Below are 12,119 nucleotides of genomic sequence, written 5' to 3'. Positions count from 1 at the left end.
TTTCCTCTCAGAAGTATCCTACATAAACCCGAATTATCGGGTCGGCTAGCCAAATGGGCCATAGAACTAAGCGATCATGATATAACATACCAACCACGAACCGCAATAAAGTCACAAGTGCTCGCCAACTTTGTCGCTGATTTCAACGCAGAGATACTTCCTGAAGTCGAGCAACAAGCTCTTTGCACTTCGCTTGAGCAATCCGACCTCTGAGTCCTCTACACCAACGGTGCATCCAACACGTCAGGATCGGGACTAGGACTCATACTCGAGGTCCCAACGGGAGAAGTAATTCGTCAATCTGTATGATGTCCTGAAATGACTAGCATTGAGGCCGAGTATGAGGCCGTAATTTCAGGATTAAAATTAGCCCTCAAGTACGGTGCTCGACGGGTCATCCTTTGCTGTGACTCTCAACTCGTTGTGAACAAGTTACTGGGACTTTCCAAATTAAGGAATAGAGGTTGCAGAAATACCAAACTAAAATCTACAAACTGCTGCCAGAATTTGACGAATGCCGTTTCGACCAAATTCCCCAAGCACAGAACATCGAAGCAGATGGTCTCGCCAAGCTGACTGCGGCAACCAAAAACATCACCAAGGAGAATGTGGTCGCCCTTCTCCACTCATCAATAGACCAAGTCGAGGTGCATTCTATAAATTTAACTTGGGACTGGCGTAATCGCATCATATCATATCTACAGGAAGGAACACTCCCACAAGATAAAAAGAAGCCAAAAAGCTCTAAATACAGGCGGCCAGATACAGTCTCATAAACCACGACCTTTACAAAAGGACATTCGGCGGCCCGTTGGCCAAATGCCTCGAACCCAATCAGACAAGGCGAGTGCACGAAGAGGTACACGAAGGCCACTGCGGTGCCCATACCGGTAACCAAGCCCTCGTTAGGTATCTTATACGTGCAGGATATTACTGGAGGCCACAGAGTATGTCAAGAAATGCGAGCAATGCCAAAAATACGCCCCTATGATACACCAGCGAGGGAACTCCTACACTCTGTCACCTCCCTATGGCCAATCATAAAATGGGGGATGGATATCGTTAGGCCCCTTCCAGCAAGGCGAGGTAAGGTACGCTTCCTTTTGGTTTTAACTGTCTATTTTTCCAAATGGGTGGAAGCAGGTGTGTTTGCTCAAATACGTGAACAAGAAGTCATCACGTTCATCTGGAAAAACATCATATGACATTTCGGCATCCCCAAAGAAATCAGTTGCGACAACGGACCCTAGTTTGTCAGAAAAAAGACGACCGAGTTTTTCGAAAAATGGCACATCAAGCGGATACTCTCCATGCCATATCATCCTGCCGGAAATGGTCAAGCGGAATCCTCCAATAAAACAATATTAAACATATTAAAGAAAAAGTTTGAAGACGCGAAAGGGCTATGGCCAGAACTACTACCGGAGGTGCTATGGGCCTACCACACAACGCCGAAGACCAATACAGGTGAGATTCAGTATTCACTGGCCTACGGCACCGATGCAGTCATACGCGTTGAGGTCGGGGAACCTAGCCTGAGGTACTCCAATGAGAGTGGATCAAGCAACGACGAAAGCAGGTTACAAAACCTGGATGAGGTCGAAGAGCGAAGTGATATGGCACACATAAGAATGGTGGCCCAAAAACAACAAGTAGAAAGGTACTATAACAAGAAGGCCAAATGTTTACCGTGAAAATGGTAACAATAATTAAATTTGTAAATGGGACTCTAAAAATACGTGATCTATTTTTATGCTAGTTGTTAGAGCAGTTGATGCTAGGTGTATGAAGTTTAATGATGAAATACGAGTTAAAACAGGGCAGTAATCAAACCGAAGGGCTTGCTACCCGGGCTTCTGAATGGTCGATGAATGGCCTCGGTGTCGATATCCACCTCGATCTCAAGGTATCAGTGATAACCGGAAGGGGATAACAGTTAAGATATAATTAAAGAAGGCTCTCTATGGCCAATACCGAGCAATAAATGAAGAACAAGTATAAAAGTAATAAATGCAAAGGGTAGCCTCGAGCAAATGAGTTAGGGAGAAGAGAGAGAGAGAGAGAGAGAGAGATTATTGATCTTGTGTAGAATAGTTGGAGCAACGACATCCCCTTTCAAGGGGGTGCGGATTCCCTTTGTATAGAAGGGGGGTCCGATTATAGTACAATATACATTAATTATAAAATCATAGAGATGGGACAGCTAGACATGATGCCTTGACAAAGGCTCTGGGTAGGCCGGCTCTGTAAGACTTGGCCGCGTATCTTGGGAATTCCCTTTTTTGCTCTAGCCTCGATCTTTCTCTTCTTTGAGTCGGACCTCGACAAGCCCCAAGGGAGGGGACTCGGTCGCAACTCCACATCCTCAGGGTCTCGAGATATTCTTCCAAAGTGACTTGATAGCAAGAAATTAGGCCCTCTGATTTCGCCGCATACACCAAAGTATGACCACTCAGAGTTGGGGACTACGTACTAAAGGCCAAAACGCAAGCAGCAAAGGACCCAATGAAGGGAAACTGGGAACAAATTGGGATGGCCCGTACAAAATCACAGAAGCAGCAAGTAAAGGAGCATTCCAGCTAGAAACAATGGAAGGAAAGCTATTGCAAAATAACTGGAATGTCGCCCACCTTAAACACTTCCACTTCTGAAAAAAGACGTTGCCCGAGTCGTACTCTTTTTCCCTCGCCTAGGTTTTGTCCCAATCTGGTTTTCTCGGGGAGGTTTTTATTGAGGCGACGAGGGGGACGTCTCGAGGTTCGAAGTATTGTTCATTGCCCCACCTACCGATTACATCTCCAGGCAAAGCAATAAAGGTACTAGGTATAATCTTCATCATATGTACGAGTTCGACATGTATATCCAATATATGAATAAAATCACTCCATTATATATACGAAAGCAATACGCATCTCCAATGTATTAATGAAACTGGCATCCACGACTCCAACAAATAAAATAAAACGCCACCCTCACGATAGGATCTTACTTCGGCGCCAGCTCAAAAGTAACATCCCAATGGCTAAGGCCATCGACTTAAAACAAGTTCGACATCATTCTAACTACGACGGGATCTTACTTTAACGCCAGCTTAAAACTAACATCACAATGGCTAAGGCTATCGACTTAAAACAAGTTTGACATCGTTCGAACTGTGACGGGATCTTACTTCGGTGCCAGCTCAAAACTATCCTCCCAATGGATAAGGCCATCGACGAAAAGCGAGTTCGACATCATTCGAACTACGATGGGATCTTACTTCAGTGCCAGCTCAAAAGTAACATCCCAATGGCTAAGGCCATCAACTTAAAAGGAGTTCGACATCGTTCGAACTGCGACAGGATCTTACTTCGGCTCCAGCTCGAAAGTAACATCCCAATGGCTAAGGCCATCGACTTAAAACAAGTTCGACACCGTTTGAACTGCGACGAGATCTTACTTTGGCGCCATCTCGAATGTAACGTCTCAATGGCTAAGGCCATTGACTCAAAACAAGTTTGACATCATTTGAACTGCGAAGAGATCTTACTTCGATGCCAGCTCAAAAGTAACATCCCAATGGCTAAGGCCATTGATAAAAACAAGTTTGAGATCACTCGAACTACAACGGGATACTACTTCGGCGCCAACTCGAAAGCAATGTCCCTATGGCTAAGGTCGTTGCCAACGAAAAGAGTTCAACTAAACTCAATACAATAAGTTTAGCATTTCAACAAAGCGTCGAAGCGGCGTAACTACAGCAGAAGTCGTCAAAAAAATCAATCAAAGAAAGAAAACGACCCAGAGATGTACGACCAAAACGACCTCCATCCACAACAAATATGTTACAAATATTTGTCTTTACAAAGGGCCCAAAGATACCCTTACAAAAAACGCAAAGCAAAAGTAAGTACAAAACAAATACTACAAATCATTCCCGATGGCATACACGTCTTCATACCAAGAGTAGGAGGCGAGTCTGTTCGCATCATCAGAATTTATATCATATCTGTCAAGCGTAAGAGGATCGTACCTGCATGCCTCGCAAGCTGCATGAGCCTTGGCATGTACATCCCGAAGTTCCACTTCAGACACCCTCCCATCAATATGAAGATCCTTGTACACATCGAGCTGAGCCTCGGTGTGAACCCACAACTCATATAAACGTCGAGGTACGACGAGATCAGCTGGAGCATGAGATGTAGAAGGCTGCAACTGTCGTCGAACGTCCTCCACTTTCAAAGAATCCATCTGCTTGTTCAATGCGGACAGTTCTGCCTCCAACCCTTGAACACGCCCCTCAAGCCCTGCTATCTTAAGTGCAGACGCCTCCTTCTCCTTAGTCCACTCCGAACTACAAACACAGAGGACATCTTCCAAAACTGCTGCCTCAGAGACAACAGTCGCCAATTTTTCGGCACTCACGCCCAGCTCACCTTTAAGCTCATCAATCTCTGCTATCTTCGTATCCAGTTCGGCATTTAAATGGCCACCTTTGCTTGGAGATCGGCATTCTCGACCATTACCCGCCTACTTAGCTCAATCTCATCGTCCTTCACTTTAAGGGATGCCTCGAGCTCACTATTACGAGCGATGGCCTTCATAAGGTCCTCATCTCATTCCCTCAAGTCTTCGACCTTACGCGCCAATTGATCCTCCCTCTACTTGGGCCCTTCGCGGAACAGCTAGAAGTTAGGATCCTGATTATAGATGTCGGCCATCGCACGATTCTTGGTGCGATATACTTGATATTTAGAAGACATCTTTCCATAAATAGTCATCCTTTTCCTTTCTAGACGCTCGCGCTCGACCTCTATATTAAAGGTCTGGCACAAAAAGTAAAGTTAAAACAAAAAGGCAGGCCAAAAATAATAACACAAACTCAACGATGAAACGAAAAGAAAAATATTTACCCGCAAGGCCATGCAAGAGACGCTCCGAGACAACTCCATATCGCTCATCGCTCTAGGTGCCTTGTTCTTAGGGGCAGCACATAAAGGAGCTAAAGCAGACACCACCTGATCATAGTCTGATAATAAGTTGTAGTCCTCAGGGACAACTATGTGTCGATCAGAACCCTCCGCTCTGACCTCTACATGAGTGTGACGCTCCAAAAATTCACGAACATCCCCCGAGTCAACATCCGAGCCCGAGCCTTTTCCCTCAACGCGTAGGCCCCCTCCGACATTAGACGATATGCCACCCTCAGCAGAGCACACGGGACCACTTCCTTGGTAAACCCCTTCTATTTGGGGAGACCTCCCCGCCAAGATGGCCTCGACCATAAATGTGGGCACATGTGTCGTCTGCAATGCATCCATCCTACTCTTACCGGTATCAACGGCTACGCCCTTCCCAATCTCCACCCTCTTTCTTTTCATCAATAACGATTCGTCCCCATTAGAGGACTCCTCCACAAGGTGATGGATCCATATGGAAGAGGTCTCTTCCCTCACGACCATATCATTAGAAGGATATCCCATCTGTATCGGTTGAGCACGACCCTCTCGGATGGACTCACTCAGAGTAAATTACATTCTTACAGCAGCAACGGCCTGTCGAAATGCAGGGACTAGGGCCCTCTGCCTAGAAGCTCCATGACCTGTCATCATAAAGAGTCGCATAAATAGACAACGGTGTATAGTCGAAGAGTGATACAGAGGAAGACACTTACCAGATGAAACTTTTGGCCCAAATCATTTCACGAAAGCGGTCTAGTCTCGAGTCTCTACTGCATGGGGTAGCAAATGGACTACCCAATCCCTTATACCTGTAATAGGGTAGGGTGGACGCCCCACAGCTACAAATGAGAAGCAAATAAACACTAAGGTGAATGAAGAAAAAAAGAAAGAGTAAAACAAGTGGTGACACTTACGGTTTTCTTTTCATCGCTCTGAGAACCTGGCAGGGTCAGACACGACGTGTTCGGTTTTGACGAAGAAGTACTTATGCCAAAATTTGTGACTCACTTGGTCATCTGTTCTGACCACCATCCCTTTTGTCCCACGGTGCCTCAAATGTAACATAGTACCCCTATTAAAGTTGGGTGAAAACAAGTGTGGAAGGTAGTGAACGGTAACCTCGCACCCCGCCAACTCCGCATATTTTGTCAACAATAGGAGTATTTTGAGCATGTACGGGGAAAGTTGAGCCGGGAAAACTTGACAGAATTCTTCCAGTAATGGGAGAAGGGGGAAGGAATGACTAATCACAAAGGGGTACTCATAAAAGCACAGTACCCAGGCCTATGGACTTCCACGAACTCCCCCCCCCCCACGCTAGAACCATCTCAATACGAGCGGGAATGTTATATTTTGTACGGAGAGCAATGATATGGACTTGCTCAGTTTCGGAGACTACGGGGGCAGAAGTAGGAGGAGGGTCCTTAAGGAAATCGCTTCGAGACGTGGGGTGTCTTGGCAGCAACTCCTCCACAGTAGGAAAGTTGTCCCCTTCCTCCACTGTCATGTCTTAACCGCCGGTAGGGGGCACCACAAACAACGGGGTAGCGTCAGAAACCCCCTCACGATATCAATGTGATCTAGGTATATCTATGGCGATGAACGTGTTGACATAACAGAAAAAGCCGAGAACTGCAAACGGAGAGAAAGCAAAGAGAATTGTTAGAGTAAAAGTAGGAGAGAAGGTAAGGAATAACCAAAGAAGAAATGGCCAAGAGTTTTTGAAAATACAAACCCTCCATCTATTTATAGGACTGGGTGGCGCCAAAATCGAAGCGGAAGGCTGTAGAATGGCACCGAAATCGAAGCGACAAGCCCTCAGCCCCTGTCTTGAAAACATGCATAATGATGACGCACATGGAAATGACGTCATTTCCCGATAAGATACACCACCCAGGGTCTTGTTGAGCACGCTAACCTTCCATTGTTGGCCAAGCCATGATGCTTCGTGAAACCAAATTTCTCCACAGAGGTGGGCGGTGTCCGCTTATCAAGGATGCACTGAGTCGCAACCTCGACAAGGAGAGGGACTAACTGTATGGGTCCAAATTTGGACAACCACGGCTACTGACAAATATGACAAAATATGAGATCTTCACAGTACCACGTCTAGTGGGGGACGACGACATCGACAGCGGACAAAGGACGTATGACTTTTGTAGTAGTGTAGGCCTAACAGGGAGCATTAGGAATATACTTTCGAATATTTCTTACGATATGTCTTTTAGGGTTCAGAAGGGGGTTGTCCCTTATATATATATATATATATATATATATATATATATATATATATATATATATATATATATATATATATATAGTGAGGAAACAACCTTGTAAAAGGGACCTTTTTTCTTTCGACTAAGAACTTCCATTGTAATATTCACTCTACATTCTTGGTGTTCATTTTTACAGGCCTACTCCTTCCGTTCCACGAGATCAATAAATATTATTTACCTTGTTCATCCCTCATGTCTCTCATTTTGGAGTTTATTATACTTGACTGAGGTTTACCCTTTTTATCTTCTTTAATTGATTTAACCAAAAGGGTTCGATATCTTTCATTTTTGTGTATTTTCATTCCTATTTATATTTTAAGCATGCTCATAAGTTGACATCACTATTTATAAGGTTGGAATAATGGTTTGGGTTGAGTCCCAAAGGGTTTGGATAATGTTTGAATTAGTTTTGGACTTAAAAGAGAAACGGTGCCTTAATTATTCTGGTGCAAACCGCAATCGTGCAGAGAGTATGTCGCAGAGGGTGAATAACAGGAATAGGATACTTTCATGTCACTATTTGTTTTTTGACCCAAGTAAAAACAATCTTAAAAATATCCTCGGATAGGTTTAATGAATATTAATAGGACAAAAATACCATCTCATCCCAAAAATAGCAGAAGTAAAAATTGAATAGCAAAAGATGAAAGACGAATGAGAAGAGGGGGGGACCTTTTTTGTCATGATTGTAAGTGGATTAAAGCTTTCAAAACATGAATTTGACTAAGATTAAAAATTACCATGGTGGACCCTTTCTTATCCTTTGATTATATTTTGACCCCATTAAGAAAAGGTTTAGGAAAATAATCTCGCATTATAAATTAATTAAGGTACGGTCTCGAAGCACTCGGCAGAATTTTGAAGCACCAGAAATTCTAACGATCGTCAGAATTTTGAAGCATCAAAATTTATGGTTATCCGTCAAGATTTGCAGCAAAATCCTTACAATCGTCATAACTGTTGTGTGCTTCAAAATTCTAGCAATCGAGAAAATCTTGGCAAGTGAATTTTAAAATTCTAGCGCGAAGCTTTTTTCCCAAACTTCTGTTACCGGAGACAGGAGTCAAAAAATTAGTTGTAGCACCAAAATATTCTATTTTTATCAGTCTCTTTTTGTGTTTCTTTTGTTGTTATAATTAGTTACCATTTTGTTTCTAGTTCGTTTGTTATGGTCTGAGGCATATACAACTAACTAGCTGTAAGGAACGATGATAAACTTAAAGCCTGCTATTAAGGTCTATGATAATTGCTAATAGTGTGGGTTCTGTCACAGGATTTAATTCTTGATTTTTGTATAATATTAGTAGTCGGGTAGGCAGGGTTTTTTTTAGCAAAGGAAAGATACTTATATTATAGCTAGATGGGGTTCAAAATATTACAACCATAATTTGTGTTACATAGGACACATTTGTTACCAAACCTTACTAGACTATTACAAGCATCAGTATTTAAGTGTTTCACAAAAATTACTTGTTCCATTTGATCCCTCCTTAAACTTGATTCCACAAAAATAGGCGGTTGAATGTAATGCTTTTTCTTAGTTGATTGAGCCTCACAATTCCATGTTAGCTGGTGTGCCACTTCATTCCCTTGCCTTAAGGTGTGCCTGAGGATCACGTCCTTCTGCTAGTGTATTAATGATCTGCATATAATTATGATATCATTAAACATGTAATTACCTTCATTAATGCATTGGATTCCCTCTGTGCAGTCAGTTTCTATCTCGAGATGGAACAAATTCTATTCTTGTGCAGTTTGGAGTCCTTCAAGGAGTGCTAGGAGTTCTGATTTCAGTGCTCCATTTGAATAAGTGGATTTTGTGAAGCCGACAACCCAACTCCCATTTGTGCTTCTGAAGACGCTTCCCAGACCACTTGTTTGATTTTTGTTATAGCTTGCATCGATGTTAAGTTTGTACCATCCGTTTGAAGGATTATGCCATCTCACATTTATAAATCTTTTCTTTATAGGGTTGTTAGTATTTTCCGCTAGGAGTTTGTATTCTATTGATCTTTGCAAATTTATATTAATTTTGTTGGAGGTGTTATTTTGATCATTGTTGTTTCTCTTAATCCAAGTGTTCCATAGAATGAATGGAAAGAGGGTGTTCCAGTCTAATAGTTTATTACAAAGATTTTGGTTTAAGTCTCTTACTTGAAGGAGCCAATGTTTGTCATTTGCTTTATATTTTAGTTGTCATCCCACACTATCCCAAAAAAAAATTGGAAGCCTTGTAGTTGAAAAAAATATAAAATAAGGATTCTTCTTCCGTTATGCATATAGGGCACATAGGGTCAATGTTTATGGAGATGTGGTCTAGATAAGGCATTGCCACATAAAAAAATTAATTTTTTTTGGGCATTTCTGCTCCCATATCCAATCAAAGTCAATGTTATTAGTTTTGCAAGGTTCGATTAAGTCGTAGCAATATTTGGTGGTAAAGATGCCTTTGTTTGTTTTTGACCAGATAGGGATGACGCATTTTGGGCCACTGTTGCGAATCCTAACCTTTAAAATATGTTGTTTGACATTATCCGGGAAGGTTATAGAAAATTTTGAGAAAATCCAATTTTTGCCATTATGGATATCCCTAATTTTTAGGTTCTGATCCTTAACTAAAAATGGACCCTCAATTAGGCTACGTAAGTAAGTTGTATCTGGGATCCAGTTTGTGTACCAAATATCCATATTGGAGCATATATATAGAGACCGGATAATAACTTTGTTGCATATATCCCATCCTTTTAGAATTCTTTGCCACATAAAAGAGTGATTTTTAATAGCTTTACCACCTCTATAGGTGGAGGTAATAAGGTTTACCCATGGAGTTGTGGTGTTTCCATGCTAAACTGGCTAACAAACTAAGATTTTTGGTTTTTGCATCTTTAATGCCTAGCCCTCCATTGGATTTTAGTTGGCAAATTGTAGACCACTTTATTAGGTGGAGTTTTTTCTTTTCAGTCGTAGTGCCCCATATGAAGTCCCTTTGAAGTTTGTCAATATTATTTAGGATTTTAGTGGGGAGGAGGGTGTATTGCATGTAATACTTTGGGATTTAATTAATACAAGCATGAGCGAGGGTCGTTCTTCCAGCTATGTTTACAAATCTGGTCTTCCAGTTTGCCAATCTGGCTCTCATGTTATCTAGAATAAAGAGGTAGTCCCTAGGTTTTGGATTTTTGGTTAGGATTGGAAAACTTAGGTAGGCTCAAAAGCTGTTATTCTTTTTAAGACCTAGGATAGCAGCGATGTCCTTAGTAATGTTAGGGTGACAATTATTCGAGAAGATAATTTTGGATTTAGTGGTGTTTACATTTTGCCCAAAAAGATTGCAGAATAATTTAAGGCCTATTTTTATGGCTTGGCAAGATGAATTATTAGCTTTAGCCATCAGTGTTAGATCATCCGCAAAAAAAAAAGGTGAGAGAAAAGAGGACTCTTCCTACCTATTTGTATTGGATTCCAGTTTTGGATATCTACTTTATAGTTAATATATCTTGAGAACATTTCCATGCAAAGAATAAAAATGTACGGAGATATGGGGTCACCTTGTCTAATGCCCCTACTTGGTTCAAAAATATTTTTGATCGATCCATTCACTAGAACCCCTATTGAGCCAGTTGTAACACAACTCATTAATAGATTAGTGAATTTTGGGGAGAATTTGAAATGCTTAAGGGTTCGATATATAAAGGACCATTCTAGACGATCGAAAGTCTTTTCAAGATCGATTTTTAAAATCATTTGGCCCTGTTTTTCTTTTAGTTTTTGTAAAATTAGAGATTAATTCTTGAATAATAATCGCATTGTCAGACGCTCTTAGCTAGTTTGAAAAGGACTAATAATGTGTTCTAGGAAAGGCTTGAAGCGGTTTGCAAGAATTTTTGTAATAGTTTGTAGATTGTATTGCATAGGCTAATTGGCCTAAAACTTTTAACATTGTTAGCATTTTGAAATTTTGGTATTAGGCAGAGATAAATTTTATTGATGACACTAGGGATACATTGAGTGTTGAAAACTTCATGGCAAAATTTTTTCACTGATTGACCAATGGTATGCCAGTATTTTTGGAAAATAAATAGATGTAAACCGCCAGGATTGTGAGCACGTGATTTTTTCCCTATAGGAATTACTCCCATAAATATAAGAAAATAATTTTTTCCAGTTATTTGTCGTTTTATAGGATTTTTGTAGAATTATCTAATTATTTGCATTTTTATGCATGTTTAATTCCCATTAAAAATCATGAAAAATGCCAAAAATATCATGCATTGCATTCAAGTTCATTTTTACATTTGTAAGGTTAATTAGTTAATTATTTATTTTATTAAAAATAACAATCACAAAAATGGTCCATTGTTGCATTTTTGTAGCTTTAAATTTTAGAATAGTATAGGAGTGGCAAACGGGCGGGTCGGGCCGGATATGGTTCGGGTTGAAAACGGGTAATGAAAAAACGGATCAGTTATCCGACCCGACCCATATTTAATACAGATAAAAAATTGGTTAACCGGCGGATAATATGGGTTACCCATATTATCCATGACTTCTTGTATATAATCACTTTTGGGAGAATTCTTAGTCTCTCTAACTTGAGGAACCCTCAATTTAAGGCTTTACAAATGTAAAAGTTAGACCCATTGGTTATCCATTGGTTGCTCATTGGTTATCCATTTTCTAAATGGATAATATGGTTCTTATCCATATTTGACCCGTTTTTAAAAAGTTCATTATTCAACCCATTTTTTAGTGGATAATATGGGTGGTTAACTGTTTTCTTTGAACCATTTTGCCACCCTTAGAATAGGAGTTTTTTCTCTTTTGATTTAGGATTAAGGGATTTTTATAATTTTGTAATTAGGTAATTAGTTTAATTTTGCAACTTAGATTAATTTAGGAT

The sequence above is a fragment of the Nicotiana tabacum genome, chromosome 7 (genome assembly GCF_000715075.1).
Source record: "Nicotiana tabacum cultivar K326 chromosome 7, ASM71507v2, whole genome shotgun sequence".
Lineage (NCBI taxonomy): Eukaryota > Viridiplantae > Streptophyta > Magnoliopsida > Solanales > Solanaceae > Nicotiana > Nicotiana tabacum.
This window is presented reverse-complemented; position numbering follows the sequence as displayed.